General features: G+C 37.5%; 1 long non-coding RNA gene across 1 annotated transcript in view; it reads right to left on the bottom strand.

Moving 5' to 3' along the window:
- Positions 1 to 693: 693 nt before the first annotated feature.
- LOC138155743 (uncharacterized) overlaps positions 694 to 22,627 on the bottom strand; it is a 49,153-nt gene continuing 27,219 nt past the window's right edge. The window contains exon 2 of the long non-coding RNA XR_011166981.1: positions 694 to 1,362. This is a non-coding gene — a long non-coding RNA (uncharacterized lncRNA). The remainder of the gene's footprint in view (positions 1,363 to 22,627) is intronic.

Raw genomic sequence — 22,627 nt, 5'->3', positions numbered from 1 at the left:
CTATTGATCAAACTTATGTGGTATGTAATAATTCATTTGATACTTACTCTGCATTTGGAATAATAAAATTATTACTAAGATAAGCCAAGACTATATCAGTATCTTGACTTTAAGGAATGTTTTATTTCAGCAAATATCAAGAGAGCTGATGTGCCCAATCTCTAGCAAATCTTCTATTCTGAAAGGTTTGCACTTGGTTTCACCAATCTATCATCTTTTATTCTCTTTTTTGAAGAGAACTGTCATACAATCTTACCATACTATCATTTATTTTTCTCCCATCATTTCTTGTTCTCCCAAATGTTCTCCCAATCCTGCTCCACCCTCAGTACATGAATTTCCTAATATAAATATAAAATACTGCTCTGCACTTTTAAAATCTATTCTTTCCTTTTGAATAAAGTATAGCCTTCTATTTTCTTGTTGTTCCATCATTTTCAGTAGTTTCAGACTCTTTGTGATCTCATTTGGGGTTTTCTTGGCAAAGATACAAAAGTGGTTTGCTATTTCCTTCTCCAGCTCATTTTATAGATGAGGAAACTGAGGAAAAGGGGATTAAGTGATTTACCCAGGGACACACAACTACTAAGTGTCTCAGACCAGATTTTAATTCATAAAGATGAGTCTTCCTGAATCCAGGCCCTGTACTTTAGCTACTGTAATGTAATGCCAAGGAAAGGCAACTTCCCAAGGTTCAGAATACCAGCATAGGTGCTCTCCATTTTATTCAGTGACCAACCAAGAACAGAGAAGATCAAAACATGACATCATTCCAAATACAGCATTTACTAAATGTGATTAAATAATCTACAAGGACTACCCCACCCCAGGACCTTCCAATCATTCAATCAATTACAAAGTCCCTGTTCTAAATACTTCTCCACCCCTAGGCTATACCTTCATTTGGTCCACCACAAAACCCCTCTTCTCAAATGGAGATTAGTTTCCAAACATAGGTAAAGTACCTTCATTTGTCAATCACAGAGCACAATAAGGTCAAAAGTTCCCCACCCCTGGATCACAATTGAATCTACCCCAGAGTTACATCAAGTTTAAACACAGCACTTAATACCCAAATGGAGGTCTTTTCTTCATCTTGACACGAGGCAAGTTCTCAGCAATCTTAGTTCCTGGGGAGACAAGGCTTAGCAAGGCCATAAGATACATTGCCAGTCCCTTCATGAATTTATCCTCTGTCTGTAGAACAGTCCTAGAACCCCTGAACACATTAGCAAAGCCCTCTCCCAGGATTTCTGTAAACGTACAACAAGAAAATCCTTCTTCAGGGCTTCTGAACCAACAGAAAGGCTCCCAGACCCCTGCAACAACAGCACTGTCCTTCACCAGTGGACAGTATTCACTCTGTCTGCAGGACAGTCTCCAGACCCCTGCAACAACAGCACTGTCCTTCACCAGTGGACAGTATTCACTCTCTGTCTGCAGGACAGTCTCAGGGCTTCTTAGCGAACAGCCAGGTTCCAGGACTTCTTCAACAAAAGGACTGTCTTTCACCAGTGAACAAATCTGGCAAAATAACATCAAAACAGACAGACAAAGTACCAGCAAAACAGCCATGTCTCCTCAGTCCTTGGCAGCTCAGGGGGGCAGGTCTCAAAAGTCCAGGGCAATTCAAAGCAGCCACCAGCAATTCTCTTAGTCTCTCTCTCTCTCCACGAGGTGCTGCTTCCAAAAAGATCTTCCACCTCTCTCTTATCTCTCCAAATCTACGTCACCAGCTCCTCCCAGTTCAGGACTTTCTTTTCACATCAACAAGTCCATCCCACAGGTGGGATTAACAAGCTCTGGGTTTTAACACAATCAATTTGAAAACCAAGCCAATACAGGGGAATCTTTAATTGCCATTACTATCACAGCTACTCCAAGAGTCTTCTATAACAATATGCTAGTTAGTAGCATCATTCTTGTTCAGCCAAGACTCAGTGATACTCATGATGCTGACTAATTGTTTGTATTAAGATACCTAGTTTGTCTTCTCTGTTACGCATACTCTATGAATTTACCTATAGAAAAGTGATGCTATGAGGTTAATTATTGTCTTTTTTTTTGGACATTACTTTTTCTGAGCTGCTACTATACCATTATATTTTCCATCCTCTATCATAGCCACTAATCTCTTTGTTATCTAGCTTGCAGGATGCATGTAGCTGTGTCCTCTCCTTCCCTCCCTTGTGCATCAGCTGTGAAATATAAAGAGTTCTATCCTTGGACTTTGCTCCCTGATTTCAGTAACTAGGGTACAGTCTTATTGCTGTTGAGACTATTCATTAATATTGTAACCCAGTTTCTGTCATGGAGTCCTGTGTCATCATTTTTTGCCTAGATCTCTGCTTTTGTTATGTGGCCAATTCTCAGATTTCTTCTAGACTGGCTATTACTCCACAACCCACACCAGGAATTTTCATTCCCTAGATAATTTTCCCTGCCCCAAACCTATGCCTGTGTCACTAATATTTGTTCTCAGTTTTTCTAACACCAATTATCTCCATACCTAGACATCTGCCATTTGCATGCTCCTGGATCCCCTTCTGTGGGGCTATGCATCTATTACCCACTTCCCAGAACTGTCAGATCCCAGACTGATCAAAGGAAATAATATTTGTAAAGTATTAATATTTATGTAAAGTGTTTAGTGTGTATGTGTATAAATACACATATGTATAAATGTGTCTATTGAGTGTTTATATATATATATATATATGTATGTACATATATATAGTGTCTGCATTCATATGTATATACGGAAACTTTGATTTCTGACCAGACTTATTAATCCATCATTTTGTTTGTCTTCCCTCAGTTCTGATAGACACTGATGGTGCAAAGGAGTCATTCTCTCTCTCCTACCAGATCATTTTGTTTCATTATTCTATTACTTCCAACCTCCCACCTCAGTAACTCTTTTTCTCCCAATTTTGCCAGGATTCCCTGGTCCTTGACTTTTTTCTCTTTTTCCCTGGTTTTCTTTTACCCAAAACACTGACCTAGGCTTCTACTACCCTGTCCTGCCACTAATTAAATCTACAAGCTTCTGGGCATCCTACTCAAGTAGGACTTGATTATTTATTTATACCTATTATTTTAATGAACCCAGAATCACATCAGCATATGAACCATTTACACAAGTGCTAACTGGAAATCATTTACAAATTCTCACCTTTCATTATCAATAACCACATGACCTATACCCTTTTGTGGTCATATATGCCACAGATAATCGTCTTGCACAAAAGCTATCATTAGAAATAGACCAGTTCTTGCTAACAACTATAGAAAGTAAGGAACCACTTTGATTCATAACCTAATTGTCCTATCCTTTGTAACCTTGTTGCTTGAAACTTCTCTCATTGTCACTCTCACTCTGAGACTCAGTCTGGTCTCAGGGTCAAAGGTCAAACCTATCTAGTTAATAACAAAATCCTGCTTCTGAAATCATAAAAACAATAACAACATTTATATATCATTTTGGTATTTTAACTATGTTATCTCATTGGATTCTCACAGAGGGGTGGCTAGGTGGCTCAGTGAGTAAAGTGCCGGCCCCAGAGTCAGGAAGACCTGAGTTTGGTTCCAGCCTCAGATGCTTAACACCAACACAAAAAAAACTAGCCTTGTAACCTTAGGCAAGTTACTTAACCCCAATTTCCCTCCAAAAGACAAAAAAAAAAAAGATTCTCACAGAAATCCTCTGAGGTAGGCACTTTTATTATCCCCATTTTGTAAATGAGAAAACTGAGGCAGGCAGAGGTCAAATAACTTGTCCAAAGTCATAAAACTATGCAAATATGTGAGACTGGATTTGGACTTAGGTCTTGTTGATTCCAAGTCTAGCATTCTATTTACTGTACCACCCAGTTATCATATTAGTGAGCATCTTTTTCTAATTTTAAGATTATATGGGAAAATCATGTGCTTGATTTTATTATTATAGCCATATTAAAGGCATTTTATCAAGTGGGCCATCACAGACACAGAAATAAATCTGACTCCTACTAATAAAGTAAGTTCAATTAGCCATAGAAATATGTAAGCTTTACAAGAATTAAAAAACCCTTTCATATGGATTACTTAATTTAAGGCTTGTTGAATATTGTTTTCATCAGTGTACCCATTTTGTTTTATTGGCCATATCATAGGCATGTTTTTCATTGCCAAATGCTAACATTAAGATGTTACAGGCATTTGGAATGGGCAATTTACTTCCTTAGACACTTTTAATTAGGTTGTTATAGTTCAGTATATACCAAAATTACATAAATATAGCATTTCTGCAAAACAATTTCAAAATAAATATTATTGGAATGATTTCAGATCATCATCTTCCCACATAAAATATACTAATGGTACATTTTCTTTCACTATCAGCATAGGCAGTTAAGTAGCAAATTGAATATTTCATTAATGTGGTCCATAGCCATTCTGGATAAGTGAGTTCGAAACTTGTTTCTCACAATTTTTCTTCAATTATTCGAATAATTGCCTCAGTAGTCCCTTTAATTTCACATTGACTACAAAGACACCTACAATATCTAATAGTTAGTATTTTGGACTTTACAATTTGCAAAGATCATGTCTTCTAAGCATATGCATCTCTTAGTGTTCAGTCTTGTACCCACTTCTGTTCTCCATCTATATTATTTCATTTGGTGTTCTCATCAGTTTCTAAAGATTTAAGTATCATCTCTATGCTGATGACTCTCAAATCTGCATATCCAGACCCTAATCTCTCTGCTGACCTCCAATCTCCCATCTCCAATTGCCTTTCAGACATCTCAAACTAGGTATCCAGTAGAAGACATCTAAAATTGAATATTTCCAAAATGAAACTCATTATCTTCTCCCCTAAAACTTTCATCCTCCTATCTTCCCTTTTACTGTAGATGGAAACATCATCTTCCCAGATCCTCAGGGCCAAACCTAGAAGTAATACTTGATTCCTTCCTCTCTCTCTCAACTTCCCATGTCCCAACTGTTGCCAAAGTCTATCAGTTTCACCTTTGCAGTACCTCCATATATACCCCTTCTTTCGTCTGACACTGTCACCACTATAATGTTGGCCCTCATCACCTCATGCCAGGATTATTGCAATAGACTGATAGTGAATCTGCCTACTGCAAGTTTCTTTCTACTCCAATTCATCTTCTATTAAGTCACTAAAATGATTTCTTTAAGTGCAGGTATGATCATGCCACCTCCCTACCTTCACTCAAAAAATTCCAGTCTCTTCATATTTATTGCCTTCAGAATCAAATACAAAATGCTGTTTACCATTCAAAGCACTTCTTAACCTAGGCCCCTCCTACCTTTCCAGTCTTCTTGCATCTTACCCCCTATCATGTAACCTTCAAACTTGTGATTCTGGACTCCTTGTTCCAAAGATACTGTATCTCCTGGTTCCAGGCATGTCCCTCAGGCCTGGAATGTTCTCTTTCCTCCTCTTAACTACTAACTTGCCTGGTTTCCTTTAAGTGCCAACTAAACTCCCATCTTTTACAAGGTGTCTTCTCTAACCCTTTTTAATTCTTGTGCCTTCCTTCTGTTAATTATTTCCTATTTATCCTGTACATAGCTCTCTTTGTATATATTTGTTTGTATGTTATTTTCCCCATTAAGCTGTAAGGTCCTTGAGGGAAGGGACTGCTTTTGACACTTTTTGTGTCCCCAGAACTTAGCACATAGTCTGGTACATAGCAGGCATTTAATAAATGTTTATTGACTGACTGGCAAAACCCTTTAGAAATAATATATCATTTTATCCATACAACTACCCTATGCAGCAGGTGCTATTACCTTCATTTTACTGAGGAGGAAACTAAAGCAGACAGAGGTTATGATCTTCCCATATTTAGAGACTTATTAAGTGTCTGAGGCCAGATTTGAACTCAGGTCTTACTGACAACAGGTCTAGCACTCTATTCACTGTGTCTAATAGTTAACCTATAAGAAATTAAAACCATATTTTCAGCATTTTTTAATTGAAAATAAATTAAAATGGGTAGCTAATGACTCAGAAATAAGTGAAAAAATAACTATTAAAGGATTCAATTTGTGATCAAAGTAAAGGAATGAAGTTGGAAAAGTAGCCATTGTGAAACATCCAATTGAACAGAAGAAATAAAGGCACATGAGACTTTTTGTGTTTATGAATTTCAGTATTTGTAAGGAAAAATAGATTACTGAGGTATATAACCATATTTTAAGAGTCTGATGGGTATATCTTATGTTTGTTTTCATCACATCATAAATCCCTATGATTTTAATATAATTGGTAGATTTTATGTTATTTCACTGGCAGACAAATTTATATGGATTTCAGAAACTTTTCAGGCTCTAAACCTCTTTAATTTTTACCAGTATATTCTCTTGACTTTCACAGTAACAAAGATGACATTTTCAAAGGTTTTTCTTTAGTAAAATTATTTAATTCATGTGGAAGCACTTTGTAACAATAAAGCATCATATAAATAAAACTTTTATTGTTGCTTTCATTAGTTCTAGCTTTCACCATTCTTATGGTATAGAAGGAGGCAAGATAAAAGAGAATATGGGGCTATATATAGACCTTTTATCATTATCTTTCCTTTTGGGGAGATAATATTTCCTTAGCTAACCTTGAACTTTTGACAAACTTCTTTATTGATCCATCCAAGTGTCAGTGTTCCCCTGATATAATTTTGTATTTAATTAACTTTATACATGTTGTTTTCCTGATGAGGACTCCTTCTTTCTTTTTTTCTTTGTATCTTGGTGCCTAATACAGTGTCTGGACCATAGTAGGTGCTTACCAAACACTTGCTAATGAATTGAATTGAATTGTTCAATCTGGAACACGGGTGAGATTCTAAAAGATAAGAATCTTGAGGCCTAGGGGACCTTGTAAGCTCCTTGAGGGAAGAGACTGCTTTTGGCTCTTTTTGTGTCCCCAGCACTTAGCACAGAGCCTGGTACATAGCAGGCATTTAATAAATGTTTATTGACTCACTGGCAAAGCCCTTTCCAAATAATATGTAAAAATACTTAGAAATGCCTTTACAAATAAAAGCCATCTGCTACTAAGGTTTCAAGGAGTCTGGATGTAATTCTAAGAGATTAAGGAAATCTGGCCCTGGGTTGTCCAGAACCTATCTCCATCATCCAGAAAGCTGGAAAAATTGCTGCTACCAGGGACTCCCTCTTCCCTTTGCCTTCTTCTCTCCCCCTCTGTGGAGTCCAGGCCCACCAGAACCCACTTAGCATTCCTGATTGTTCATATAGCTTGTTTAAAATAGGAGTCATTAACCACTACTTCCCTGTCTCCTGTGAGATAGAGCACCAGACAAGGCCTTACAATCTGTCTTACCATTATATCCTAAGGTCCTTCAAACCTTATCCACTGAGCTGCTTCCATACTCTGCAGATTTCTAATACTGTCTTCTGACCCACTGATACAATTTACAGACTCCTAGTCTTGTCAGCCACCTTAACACTGCCTCCTTAAGCTTTTTTTCATCACCCTGAAGTTGAACTGTTGTTGCTGTAGTTGTAGTTGTGTCTGTGGTTGTTTTGTCTCCCCCAACTCCTTGAGAACTTCGTGGGAGCAGACTGTCTCACCTTTACGATTATATTCCCATAATCTAGCATGGTATCTGACATATAGTAAGTACTTAATATTTTTTTCCATCCATTCAGTCAATATGTTATATGTGAGCTACAACACAAAACCAATGAAGAACCATGAAGGACAGGAGTAAAAGATGCCATCAAAGACTTATAAAACAGGAAGAAAAAATGGGTGGGTCAAAGTAATGAGAGTTTGTGATTCCTATATTTATACCTTAATTATATCAAAAGAAAATAAGAAAGCTACCCAGTGTGGGTGGTATTGTGTAGACACCTTGTGTTGATCTTATGAGAGACAAAAACAATGGTCAATCAGAATGGTGCCTTGGGTTGTGATATGCATCAATGAAAAAGAAGGCTCTCAAGTTGATGAAATCACATATATAAATGAGTAATGGCCTTTAGAATTTAAAAATCATTTTGTATTTATCATCTCGTTTGCTTCTTATAATAACTTTGTGATGTAGGTACCACAGATATGATTATCCACATTTTATGGATGAAGAAGTTGATGTTATAGAAGTTAAATGACTTGGCAATAATCATGCAGCTATTAAATGTCAGAGTTGGTATTTGAATCCATTTTTCTCCTGTGTCTAAGTTCAGCACTTCTTCCACTATGCAACTGTGATGATCAAGAAACTGGCCCCTGAAATTTCTAGACATTTGCCTGTTATTTCCACCCAGTTGCCTTAGAACCATTTACACACTTCAGATATTTACATAACCCTTGACAAGTAACTTAAGCTCTGCATGCCTCAGTCTCCTCATCTGTAAAATTAAAATAATACCACCAACTACCTTCTGTAGAGTGCTGGAGTTGGCTCCCGTATGGCAATTGTTAAATTTTCAGAGTGAACATCTAAACCTCAGAAATCTGCTAATACTACCCTACAAATCAGCTTGATTGCTCTATTGATCGTGCAGACTTAAGAAAGTGATGGAGAAAATGCTAATATAAAAATTAAAGAGAATCAGGATCCAGTTATTAAACATTTACTAGCACATCCATGTCTACCTTTCAGGTTTATTGTAGAGGTATATAAGTGGCTCAGTGGACAGAGTACTAGGCCTGAAGTCCAGAAGACCTCAGTTCAAATGAGGCCCCAGACACTTGTTAAATGACCCAGGGAAAATCCCTAAGCTTTTGTTTGCTTCAGTTTCTTCAATTTCAAATAGGGAAAATATCAGTTACTACTTTGCAGGGTGGTTTTGAGTCTCAAATTAGATATTTTTTTTTGGGGGGGGCACTTAGAACAGTGTCTGCCACCTAGTAGGTGATACAAAAATTATTACATTCCTTTTAGGGATAAAATGAGATAATATTTATTAAGTGTTTTGGAAATCTCAAAGTAACATATAAATGCTAGTTGTGATTGTAGTCATTGTTTTCGATCTCCTTTCAGGAATCTCAGTTCCTTCAGTCATTTTTCTATAACTGTGGGGAAAGAGGAGAGTTGTGTTCCAGAGTTGTGTTCCAGGAGAGGGGTGTAGGGGTAATGTAATTTGAATTTGAAGATCCCTTTGTTTTGACAAAGGTAACAAGTACTTAGCACTTAGGAATTGATCCAGCCTCTGCTGGGGAAACAGAAGGTATGAACTCCTGTCTCCTGTTACTGATGTAACTTGAAGAGGTTGTCTGAAACAGGAAGTAGCTAATGCTTTGTATATAAGAAAAGTCCCAGAGAGGCACAGTCAGAATTTCTTGGGACAAGCATCTGGTGGCAGATCAGCTACAGAGGAGACAGTGTCGAGCTGAGCCAGAATTTCCTGGGAACTTGTGGTGGTGGAGCTTCTTCTGAACAGGAGCCTAGGAGCCAGGAGACCAGGAACCAGGAGACCAGGAGAAGACTGAGGAAGCAGAAGACAGGAAGCATGACCAGGACGACTTTGTCTGTTTGTGGCTTGGTTGAACCTTGAATTCCTGGAAGTAGAAATTATGAAGGAGTTGAGATGGACTGGACCCTGTGAACTTCAGTGTGGAGCAGGACCTACCCAGAGAGCTGGACAAGGAACCGGGACCTGTCTGCCATTGAACCCAGGTGATAGTCTGGTGAATCCAGGTAGAATCTGGGACCACAGAAGGCAATCCAGGGAATCTGATAACTGGCCCCAAGTCACTGAGTAATGATGAAATTTTAGTTGATCTAGGGGTGGAGGGTTTGTGTATGATACTTAGTAATTGATTGCTGAATAAGTGACTGATTGAATTAACTTAAGTGTGCCCCACGAGTGGAAGACTACCCCATGTGTGGAAGACTTTGACTACTGTACTGAAATGATTGTTATTGGTAAGTGACTGATTGAGTTAACTTAGTTGCCCCATGAGTGGAAGACTTTGAATAAGTGACTGATTGAGTTAACCTAGTTGCTCCATGAGTGGAAAACTTTGACTATTGTACTTTCAGATGACTGTTCTTTGTTCTAAATATTGTGACCACTTTGGTGAAAACTATGTGGCCATTTTAATGATAAGCTGTTGTGAATACTATTTTGTGATTTTCTGTGATAAGTTGTAATATTGTGAACGCTGTACCTTGATTTTCTGTGAATGTGTTGCTTTGATTTGTTATGGAATAAAGTATTCACTATACTGTGTAATCAGAACCTTAAAAGCTGTTCACAGTAGCATTCTTCTGGGAGGCTGCTCGTGCATGGCATTATAAGGGGTTGTGGAGGTCTAAAACTGAAATGCAAAAATATAACAAAACACAGAAGAAAAATAGATTTAAAAGCCCAATTACTAATAAAAAGCTCAATTCTTTTCCCATTAAATCATAGACATAATAATAAAAACAACTTGTATGTATAACTTTTGGAGAGAATTGAGGGAGTAGAGATTATGAAGTATGATATTTGTAAAAGTACTTAGCATAGTGCCTGGAATATAGTAGATACTATATAAATTTTTATTTCTACTATATTGTTTTCCTGCTCTAAATAATACCATCCTGTCTATCATCTTAAATTTGAAAGCTAACACTGTACTTGAGAGACATTTCTTCGAGGAAAAAATAAACAATTGAAAATGAACAACAAAAATATATTCTCCCCTTAAAATTCAGAACTCAGGCTTTGTCTATACAACAGAAACATCTCAAACTGTCCCTCAGATTTTTTGCTAAGCATGTCATAGTCTCTCCTGACAGAGTATATGTAACACAGCCAAGACAACTCAAGAGAAAAGCAACTACTTTAGAACTTCCTCAGAGACCTTTCATAAAGTTGCATTTAGCAGAGTTTCTCACCATAAAAAACATGGAGGTGCTCTGAGGCAAAAGAAAGCACAAGGATGTGGGCTGAAGTCCTCCCTGGGACCATCTCAAATTAATTCCCCTCAGTTTATGAAATTATTTGGAGATCGAATAGATGGGGCAAGATGTGGGCTTGTTATGTGATCACTTTCTCCAATTTCATCCAATAGCAGATCTTGTAAGAGGGAAGAGAACAGTGTGTCATTGTTTAAAATGCAATGTAGTAGCCAATAGAGAGAAAAGAGAGAGAGAGGGGATGAGTAAAAACAGGAAAGAAAATATAGGCCTAGAGGGTAACTGAGATTGAAGAAAGAAGGAAACTTATACAACTTATATAAATCTTATACAACTCAGGCCCAGAAAGAGTGCTCATCTCTTAAATATTGATTAGGATAGAAAAAGCTTTAGCCCCTCTTCCAGAGTTAGGAGGTGGAACACATAGATAGAAGCAGCCAAAATAGGTGGTTCACAAGAACATTTCTACCAAATCAGGTGCTTGTGACTAGCTAAATGACTTAAGAATGATGCTTTCAAAAATGCCTAGAGTATACTTACCTTAGAGTGCTAAATTTATAAAGTCTCCAGTATTCTTTTGTCTACAACAGCTTGACACTACAAAGTCTTTACCTGCCTTAGGAAGTTCCAAATTAGTCCAGAGGCTGAAAAGAGGAATTTTCTTAGAGATACAATCATACTTTCATTTACCCCAAACTAAAGCAATATTAAAAGGTGAACTAGGCTTGAAGGATGCTTCCCCTCTCCTCATGTCTTTTTTGCATGAGTTTGTGTGTCATTAGTAAGTAGTTTGCATGTTGTTAATTCTGGAGTCAAACTAGAAATAAGTGTTAACATTTTGCCATTCTTTGAGACTCAGAACCAAATGAATGCAACCCAGGAACACAGACAACCACACTTGGGGAATAGAGAGTAATAATAAATAAGATGTATGTAGGATCAGCACATACTACATTCCTAAGAAAGCTTTATCTGATCTATTCCCCATAGAGTTTATGGAAAATAGACAAGAATAGTTTAAATTCTTTCAGGAATGATCATTTCCTATAGTTGGGTCTTATCAAGGGTGAACTAATTAAACCAGCTTACTAATTAATAGTAGTGGAAAGGAAAATTGGTCAAATAATTTACAGCATTTATTTAAACAAATTGTTAAATATGATGGAAATAGGGTATAGTGTAGATAGAATTGGACTAACATTCCTGAGGTCTGTTCTAATCCCTTGATGTTACTTGCTGTATAATCTGACCAAATCACTCAAACCTTTGGGCTTCAGTTTCCTTATCTGTAATTCAGAGATTATAATATATACTCTCCTTCTTAGAGTTGAACAAGATTTATTTTTTAAAACTTTAAAGGAAAATATAGCTTCTGCCAGACAGTTTTCACAGTAACTGGAATTTCAGCCAAGGCTTGAAGATTGAATCGCATTTAGATCTAGGTGGAGGGTAGAAGGGAAGATATTTCAGGCAGGGATTAAGAGTCAGGGGAATTGAAGCATGAGGAAAGAATGAGAAACATATTTAGAAAACATTATTAAAAAAAAAAAGACAATAAAGACATATGTAAAGGCAATCTTGCCAGTCAGTCATCAAACTATTTATTAAATACCTTCTTTGTGCAAGGCAATGTACTAAGCTCTGGAGGAGTAAAAAACACACACAAAAAAATGCAAAAACCAGTCCTTGTTCTAAAGGAGTTCACAGGGCAAGGTGCACTCTGCTTGACTTTAAATCAGAGAACATGGGTATTTTATGTCCCAGGTCTTCTATTTATGTGTTATATGACCTGGGCAAGTCACTTAAACTCTCTGGGCCTCAGGTTTCACTTCTGTAAAATATGGAGATTTAAAGAGTTTGCCTTTAAGGCCCTTTCTAAATTTAAATCTATAAATTTATGAACATGGCAATCATTTGCTTTGATAATGGTCTCAGTCTGTGTCATTAATGGTTAGGCCCTATGCTATACCAGAATCCAGTGTTCTTAGTTTGACTCTACCTTATAATTTGCCTGAAGCTTTCTGTGTTCAGGACAACTTTTATCCACAGAACTTGAAGTTTAGGAAGCTCTATATGAGAGGTGCCAAATAATTGCCCCCATGTGGCCCATCACACTTTCATGTGTGGCTGAACCAGATTAAAATGTAATTGGGAAATATTTTACAAAATAAATAAAAATACAATAAAGTTCACATATCCTGGCAAGGATCCATGTGTAAAGTTTAGTAGCCCCATTCTTGATACCACAGCTCTAGATCAATGGGGAAGATTAATTGATTAGCTCCAGGGTCAGGCTCTTAGAGGGGTAGCTAGGTGGCACAGTGAATAAAGTGTCAGGCCTAGAGTCAGGAAGACTCAAATCTATGTTCAAATCTGACCTCAGACATTTACTGTGTGACCCTATGTAAGTCACTTAACCCTGAGTGCTCAGTTTCCTCATCTATAAAATGAGCTGGAAAAGAAAATGGCAAATCACTCTGGCATCTTTGCCAAGAAAACACCATGTGGAGTGTAAGAGCTATGGGATTTAAACATCTTCCATGCCCTGTCGAACTTGCTGATGTAGCAGGAAGGGGTGAGGCAAGAGGAAGCAGAAGCCAAGCTGGAGCTTTTGAGGCAACGGAGGCATGGTGATGGCAGCGGCAGTGGCAGCAACATGGTGGTGCTGGCAGTGAGAACTCCTTCTTTTTTTGAGCCAGACAGAATTTCTGCTAAGGACTCATGCTGAGGACGGCCAAGGACAGGAACTGTGGGGGGCCTGAGCTGCTGGGAGCACTCGTTGACGCTGAGCAGTTGCTGTGAGTGGGGAGAGGAGGACCTTTGCCTGAAGTAGCCTGTTCTGTTTTGAAAGCTTGAGAATGTGGGTGTTTACTGCATTAACTACGAGTGCCAACTTCATAACTACTGTGATGGCTTTGACTTTATGGTTTGGGGACTCAGTTTTCTGGTATTTGAATAAATGTTCTAACTTTATTCCCCATGTAGAGAGCCTGGTATATTTTGTGATTAATAACCATGTCAGCATATTTATAGTTACTGTAGGCACTCTGAATACCTCATTGTTCATACATGGGGTCACTGAAAAAAAAATGAAACCGGCTTCTGGAAGGAGGGTGAAAGCTATTTTTAATTATGAAAATCTGCTATTTCCTCATTGTCTTTGGACAGTAGGAAACCACGTGGCACTACTGCCCTGGTTGGTCACAAGTTTTAGCCATATATGCCTACATGGATTTGGGGCATCTAATTATCAATGCCTCTGTACTGGTGATAATGGTGAGTACAAGAGCCTAGGGCTAAATGGAAGCAGGTCACTCTGGAGATGCTTGGTTGACTTTGCCCATGACCATATCAATACATTAATGTTGACTGGGGGGGGGGGATAGAAGCCATTAAAAAATTTTAAATTCCTGTTTTAGGAAACAATTCAATCAGAGCACAGCTCCCTGGCACTTTCCTTCATTTTGGTGTCCTGATCCAATGTTTATCTCCTGACACCAAACACCAAATTAAATGTGATCTAGAGTTCAAGACACTATGGTACCAACCTGACTTGAATTCTGTTTGATACTTGCCTTCCTCCTAGTTTGAGCTTCACCTCTTCATCCTTTTTTTTGCAAAGTCATCATGTCAGGGAAACAGCCTGGATTTTCAAAGGCTATGAATTTGGGACACAGCACTTATTGGCTTAATAGCTTGTTGTTGTTGTTGTTGTTTTTAGTCATATCTGACTCTTCATAATCTTTGTGGGAATTTCTTAGTGAAGATACTGTAAAAGTTTGTCATTTCCTTCTCCAGGGTCCCAATTTCATAGTTGAGGAAACTGAGACAAATAGGGTTGAATGATTTGCCCTGGGTCACACAGCTTGTAAGTGTGTGAGGCTAGATTTGAACTCAGGTTCTCCTAACTCCAGATCCAGCACTCTAACCACTGTGCCACCTAGTTTCCTGTCCTTGTAGGCTTACCATGCCAGAAAGGCTTTGAGCATATCTGCTTTTTGATCACCAGCCTAAATATTATGGAGAGTTTCCTATCAATGGTAAGCTGACCCTTTGGTAATGATTTCTTTTGAAATCCATGAAAAAAAGAAAAAAAACTACAACGGTCCTCAGTGCTATATCATATTATTTTTTTCCATTTCTATAGAGACTGTGGCATGGTGAGAGAAAAAAGGCTAGAGGCTGACAAGAATCAATGAATGATGTGGTCCTGAGCCTCCCCTTCTCATACATGGGGTGCCCAAAGTAGCTTTCCTAGTTGCAAAGTATTTAATTGGAGTCTATATCAAATCAGATTTATAGCTTATAAATCACAAATATATTTATTTTTCCTCTATTTAGAGTTCACAATTAATTCAAGGATAAAGCATTTTATGAAATGACAAAATAACAGCATTCATAAATGAACAATCCTCCCTACCCATAAAACTATGGTGATCCCTAAAGTTATTCACCATCAGTGGGGATAATAAGCATACATAGGGATAATCCATGAAGGGTACATACATAGAAGGCATTTGAAGCCAGAACACAGGTATGGAAAAAAAAAATTCCACACTTCTATTGTTGTAGTACCACTGATGTCTTCTGGAACTGTCATCGTACTGCTCTCAAAAGTTCTCATCCTCACTAATTGTGGTATAACTTTTGAGTATGCTGTTACTGCTTCCACTGGCATGGCTACTCAGTACCTCAATCTTGTGAGAAATTAAAAGAGAAAATAAATACATTGTAGCCAAATAGAAGATTGATTCATAAATTCTGCTTAAGAGGCAAATAATGCAGTTAGAAAAGTTAGTTTACTCATATATCAAAAGGAATTTAAAAAACAATATTTCATGGGATAGTTGGTCATCTCATAATTTAGTTTTCATGATAAGTATTTGAAAAAGGATTAGCAAGAAAATAATTTTAATTTATGTGACAATTTCTGTTTTAAAAGAATAAGAAAGTTTCCAAAAAAGCATTGTAAGATCCTTCAAATTTAATCAACATATACTTGGATATTTGATAATTTCAATGTAGAGCTAGACATTAGATATGGAGGAAAAACAGTGGTAAATGGGGTTTAGGAAGAAAGAATGAAGGAGGCTAATGAATTATAGACTATACAGAAGGTTCATGCTTATAGTTTATGAATAATTTCTTCTAGAAAAATAATTGGAAGAGACTGGATATGATCAACATAAAACCAAAATAGATTGATAACACTTTAATGGACAGAAACCAACTGGTTACTGATGTGGGAATCAACCTGGATAAATTGTCTGTGTTTTTTTTTTAATCAAAAATCAATAGTAATAGAAAGCCAGAATAAAGATTAAAAATTATGAAAATATAAGGTAGACTTTTAGACTAATGCCAAACTGTCCTATTTAAGCAAGCAATAATTTTAAAAGATTAGAAATGAATGAAGGAAAGGACATTATTACTAACTGTAGTAATTTCACACAAGCTAAGTAAACAAGTAAGCATTTATTACCTCCTAGTATGTAACACTTACTATGCTAAGTGTTGGAGATAAAAAGAAAATTAAAAAAAATATTCCTTACACTTAAGGAACACAGAACTTAGGGGAGACAACTTGTATTTACCTAGTTATTTACAATATACATACAGAGTAGATGGAAGTTTAAAACTAATATAAATGAATTAATGGAATGAAAAAGTTTTAAAAATCTCTAGCAGAAATCATGTTAACTACTTGCCAAGTCTTCTTTCCAGCCACACATGCTGTTTCTGTACTCTCTAGAAAACCAGAGACCATGACTGGGTAGACTTAATCTATTTATCTTTATTTGGAACTCTTACCCTGGGAACACGCTGTCTTGATTGGTGAGGGAGTAAGAACAAATATTACTATTGCAATATATCTAGACTTGTCACGCTACTTATAACCTCCTTCTAAGTTGACATGGAACCATTAATGACAATTCTCTGGATATTCAAGTAGTTTTGAATCCCTATTTTTCAGACACTCTGTAACTGACAAGACTAGGCTTCAAATTTCATCCAGTCACCCTCTCTGACCATCTTCTTGCTGCCTACCCTGACAATGCACCATTCAAACCAAAGTGAACCACATAAGGTCATTCCTTGGGAAATTTAACTTAATAGCTCAGGGGGAAGTAATGCAGTACAGTTAACATTGAGGGAACTCCACCTGATTGTTTCTTGCTCTGGGAGCCATTATCAAGTCACTATGACTATAAGTGACCCAGTCATAATGACCTATAAAAGGACCTATCAATCACTTTTATATAGCTCTACTCATCACCACTATAAATTTTCAGACAAAAATGACATTCTTTGGACAACATTTATAAGAATTAAGCTATGTGGTGCAGTGGATAGAGCACCTGACCTCAAGTCAGGAGGACCTGAGTTCAAATTTGACCCCAGACATTTATCAGTTGTGTCATCCTGGCCAAGTCACTTATTCCCGATTGCCTCCCAAAGGGGAAAAAAAAGAATTAAGCTCCCTAAAAGCAAATAGTCTCATTTTTTTTCTATTTCTGTACTTAGCACAATGCTAAACACAGAGTCAACACTTAATAAGTGCTTTTCATTCAGCTAGTTGGAGATACATAGTAGCCATCACATAATCTTTTTAAAATGTAATATCATTTGTAAAATAACTAATGGAGTAGGATGATTAAATGTCTGGGAAACACCATCTCATACAATAGTGAAAAGCAGGGGTGATATAAAAACAAATTTAAAGAAAATCTCACAGGAGACCGAAATAAGCAAAGACATAGTGATGAAACTGCAACAACTATCAGATATAAAAGATGGAAAATACCTGCAAAAGTTTTTGCAACAAATATTTTAACTCAGTCAAAATAAATAAATAGTTGTTAAATGCTTACTATTTTTGAGGCATTGTGGTAAATGTTGGAGATGCCATAAAAGGCAAAAAGACAGTCCCTGTTCTCAAGGAACTTATTTGGATTTTAATATCATAGTCATAGATTTGCTTGCAGATGAAATAAAAATTACACTGAAGAAAATAGAGATGAAGAAAGCAATTGAACTAGACCAGTTACAAACAAGAGGTTGTATTGGACATAACAGATTTGTAAAGACAATTGTCTTTTTTTTTTTAAAGACAATTAATACATCATGATGAGGGGAAGATAACAAAGCCACGTCAAGGGACAATATCTTCAGGTCTTATTACCCCCAAAAAGACAATGAAGAGAATGTCAATTGCTACTAACCATTATACCTAATTTCTCATCTTATTAAAATAATACAGACAGATAGTGAAGGCATTTTTGATGATGATATCAAAAGAGAATAGAGGGATGGGTAGGTGGTGAAGTGAATAGAGCAACAGCCCTGGAGTTAGGAGAACCTGAGTTCAAATTTGGCCTCAGACACTTAACACTTACTGTGTGATCTTGGGCGAGTCACTTAACCCCAATTGCCCTCCAAAAAGCTCTATTCATTGGGCCACCTAGCCATCCCTCTATTCTCCCCAGGAACAAAGATTGCTAAGAACTTGCTTCAGGTCAACATGAAGAAAAGACCTCTCTTTGGGTATTAAATGATGTGCTTGAGCTTGTTGTAACTTTGGGGTAGATTCAACTGTGATCCAAGGGTGGAGAACTTTTGACCTTTTTGTGCTCTGTGATTGACCAAATAAATGTACTTTACTTATGATTGGAAACTAATCTCCATTTGTGAAGCGGGGCTTTGTGGTTGACTAAATGAATGTACCGCCTAGGGGTAGAGTAGTACTTAGAAGAGGGTCTTTGGGATCTAAATGAATTATAATGACCAGGGGTGGAGTAGTACTTGGATATTATTGAATTATACTTGGTGAATGCTGTATTTTGAATTATGCTATATTTTGATTTTCTCTGTTCTTAATTTTTCACCGAATAAAATGGAGAGACCCTATGCTGGTATTTTGAACCTTGGGAATTTGCCTTTGCTTGGCATTACAGTCACCTATTACTTTATCCAAGCAATGGATTTTTTTGTAAAAAAGAAAAAAAAAACCTTTAAGTTGCCAAAAACCAAACGTAGATCCCTGGAATCACTCCACTGGTGACTTCCAAGGCTGACTCAGAATCATTAAAAACTTCTCTGAATTAAAATATTCAAACAGTTTTACATCCATATTTTTAGATACACTATAAACAACATGTACCCTCTTGTTACCAGTTCTTTGCTACTACAAAGAATGATATAAATATTTATGTGATATCCAACCTTTGTTTCTAGCTGGATATATCCCCCAGGAATGAGATTGCTGAGTTACAGGATATGAACAGTTTAGGGCTGTTGGTTTTGTGTTTTTTTTAATTCATTTTTGCATATTTTTCTTGCATAATTCTAAACTTATGTTCAAAATTTTGACTACTTTACAATTCCATCAATAGTGCACCAGACCACTCTTGAAGATCCTCAACATTATTATCAGTATAAAAAATATTTTTTCCCAATGTGCACAGGTTCAGGTGAAGCTGTAGTACTGGTTTAATTTGTATTTATATCACTATTTATATCTATTTACATTTTACAAATCTTATGAAAATTGTTCATATTGTTCAAACACTTATCTATGAATAGGGGAATAGCTCTTGGTGTTAGATTTGTGTCAATTACCCACAAAAATCAACCATAAGCATTTAGTAAGCACCTTCTATATATCACTCACTGTACTAATATCTTAATACAGTAATATAAGATAGTCAACTTCATTGGTATCTGTATTCATAAGGTTATAGAGAGAGAGTTGAGAGGTATCTTAGAGACTTCCCAGACCAATTGCCTCAGTTTACACATGAGGAAACTGAGAACTAAAGCATTAAGTGAATTACTCCAGATCACAAAGATTGTAAGAGAGAGGTGAAATTTAAACTCAGGTCCTGAGTCCAAGCTCAGTATGAAAATCTTAGAGTTCTTTCCACTGAAACAAGTAGTTTTTCTACCCATGACAATTATAAATTCTCAGTCCTTTAGTTGTTAGTGTTATCATGGAAAGAAAAAAAAAACACCATCAACTGATGGCCAAGCCTCAGGTGATGATCCTTGCCTAAATTAAACTCCTTAATTAAATGATAGATAATACCTTACATTGTGGTCCTCATATCCAAACCCTTTAAAACTTGGTAGGTTCTCCCAGGGCTCATATTTTATATCCACAGCTTTTGAGAAATCAGAGACATCTTTATGCTATTAAGATATAATTGGAATAGAATTTAGTGAATTCTTTCATCTTAATGTCATATCTAGAAGAAATATTCTATTTCATAAAGTTTTGATGTTCTGGAAAATGCCTGTGTCTACATATCTAAGAAGAAAACAATTCCAATTTTTCCTTTTAATTTTCAGATTTACTTCACTTCCTCATATCAGAATATTCAAGACAATTACTTTGCCCATGGCTTCCCAAAATTGTTGTATCTCTAAGTATATTTTATACCCAATATTCCTACAGTACTTAGGAATTCAGCCAATGTTATAAGCATGCAGCAAAAGTACATTTTCTCATGTTCTTTTCTATTATATGAGTTATAACAGGGAGAATAGGTCAATAATGAAGATTTGTGAGATTTTATCAATTTCTGTTAATAGTACATTAACTAAAGAATAATACCTCAGTATCCTTCAGACCTTAAGCAACCTTCGTATTCTTCTTTATATTTCAGCTTTTCAGAATTCTAGGCTATTCCTAGGCCATGCCAGAACAATTGAAATGAAGGAGAGAGAAATGTTGGTTTGTTCTTGTTGTTTATGAAATGCCAAATTAAGTCTGATTTGCCTCCTTCCCTCAAATAAATTAACCCATTGGTAAGAATTGAACAAATCGGGGGCGGAGCCAAGATGCCAGGGTAGAAGCACGACGCTCCTGCAGCTCCGGCTTCCACCCTCCCCAATCCATGTAAAAAGAGGACTCTAAACAAACTTTGGAGCTGCAGAACCCACAAAACGACACAGAGAAGCTAACCTCCCCCTGAGAACAGTCGGGAAGGCCCACAGGAATCGGACAGCGCAACGCTCTGGGAGCTGAGCCCAGCACCTCGCAGAGGCTTTAGCCCCAGGGCAGGCCTGACAAGCCGCCAGCCAGAGGGACTCCAGATCAGCAGCAGTTGTGGCCGTTTCCAGATTTATCAATACATAGATGCGAAGGACAAGGTGAGAGGCCAGTGCATTCTGGACTTTGGGACGCAGTAAGTGGGAGTGCATGGCTTTTACCCCCGGGGCGAGAAACCACTGAGACTCTGGCACAGCCTGCCAGCGCCAAGTGGAGGCTTCAGCTCCTGGCCTGCAGAGTGTAGGGGGACCAAGGACCAGGCTGAGGGGTAATTGCTCTTGCTTTAACCTGCTTGGATCTGGATTGCAGTCTAGGGTGGAGGTCCTGGGGTGTGTGTCCAGCTTGCCAGAGCATGTGGAGACCTCAGAGAGGGCACCCATCTAATACCTCCGGCAGCTGAGAAAACCCCAGTGTTTGGGATCAAAACTCCCCTCTCTGGTGGCAGAGTCCTACTGTGGCAAAAAGCCCAAAAGACAAATCATTCAGTGGCAAAATGAGCAGGCAAAGGAAACAAAGCAGACAGAAGATTCCAACATTACACTCCTATTTTGGGGATAAGAAGGAGCGAGGCATGGAACAGGAGGAAATCAGTGAAGTCAGAACTCCTGCACCAAAAGCTTCAAAGGAAAATACAAGCTAGTTACAGGCCATATAGGACGTTAAGAAACAGATAAGAGAAGTGGAGGAAAAATTGGGAAGAGAAATGAGAACAATGCAAGAAAATTATGAAATGAGAGTCAACAGCCTGACTGAAGAAAATAATACCTTAAAAAACAGACTGACTCAAATGGCAAAGGAGGCTCAAAAAGGCAATGAGGAGAAGAATGCCTTAAAAAGTCAAATTTGCCAGATGGAAAAAGAATCTCAAAAGCTCACTGAGGAGAATCATTGCTTCAGAATTAGATTGGAGCAAATGGAAGCTAATGACTTTATGAGAAATCAAGATGCTGTTAAACAGATGCAAACAAATGAAAGAATAGAAGGCAATGTGAAATATCTCATGGGAAAAACCACTGACCTGGAAAATAGATCCAGGAGAGATCATTTAAAAATTATTGGACTGCCTGAGAGCCATGACCAAAGTAAGAGCCTGGAAAGCTTCCTCCAGGAAGTTCTCAAAGAAAACTGCCCTGATGTTTTAGAACCAGAGGGCAAAATAGAGGTTGAAAGAATCCAAAAATCACCTCCTGAAAAAGATCCCAAAAAGTAAACTCCTAGGAATATTATAGCCAGGTTTCGGAATTCCCAGATCAAGGAGAGAATATTACAAGCAGCCAGGAAGAAACAATTTGAATATTGTGGAAACACAATCAGGAAAACCCAGGATCTGGCAGCTTCTACACTGAGGGATCAAAGGGCCTGGAATGTGATATTCCGGAGGTCAAGGGAGCTGGGATTAAAACCAAGAGTCACCTACCCAGCAAAACTGAGTATCATGTTTCAGGGGAAAATATGGTCATTCAGTGGAATAGAGGACTTTCAAGCATTCTTGCTGAAAAAACCAGAGTTGAACAGAAAATTTGACATTCAGATACAAGAAGCAAGAGAAGCATGAGAAGGTAAACAGGGAAAAGAAATCATAAGGAACTTATCAAAGTTGAACAATTTTTTTTAAAGCAATTGGGGTTGAGTGGCTTGCTCAGGGTTGCATGGCCAGTCGTTGTTTCTGGGTGTGGTGTTGAGTGTCTGG

The sequence above is a fragment of the Petaurus breviceps genome, unplaced genomic scaffold (assembly GCF_028583685.1).
Source record: "Petaurus breviceps papuanus isolate PSGF00001 unplaced genomic scaffold, PetGlider_PUasm1.0 98, whole genome shotgun sequence".
In the NCBI taxonomy this organism is placed as follows: domain Eukaryota; kingdom Metazoa; phylum Chordata; class Mammalia; order Diprotodontia; family Petauridae; genus Petaurus; species Petaurus breviceps.
This window is presented reverse-complemented; position numbering and strand designations above follow the sequence as displayed.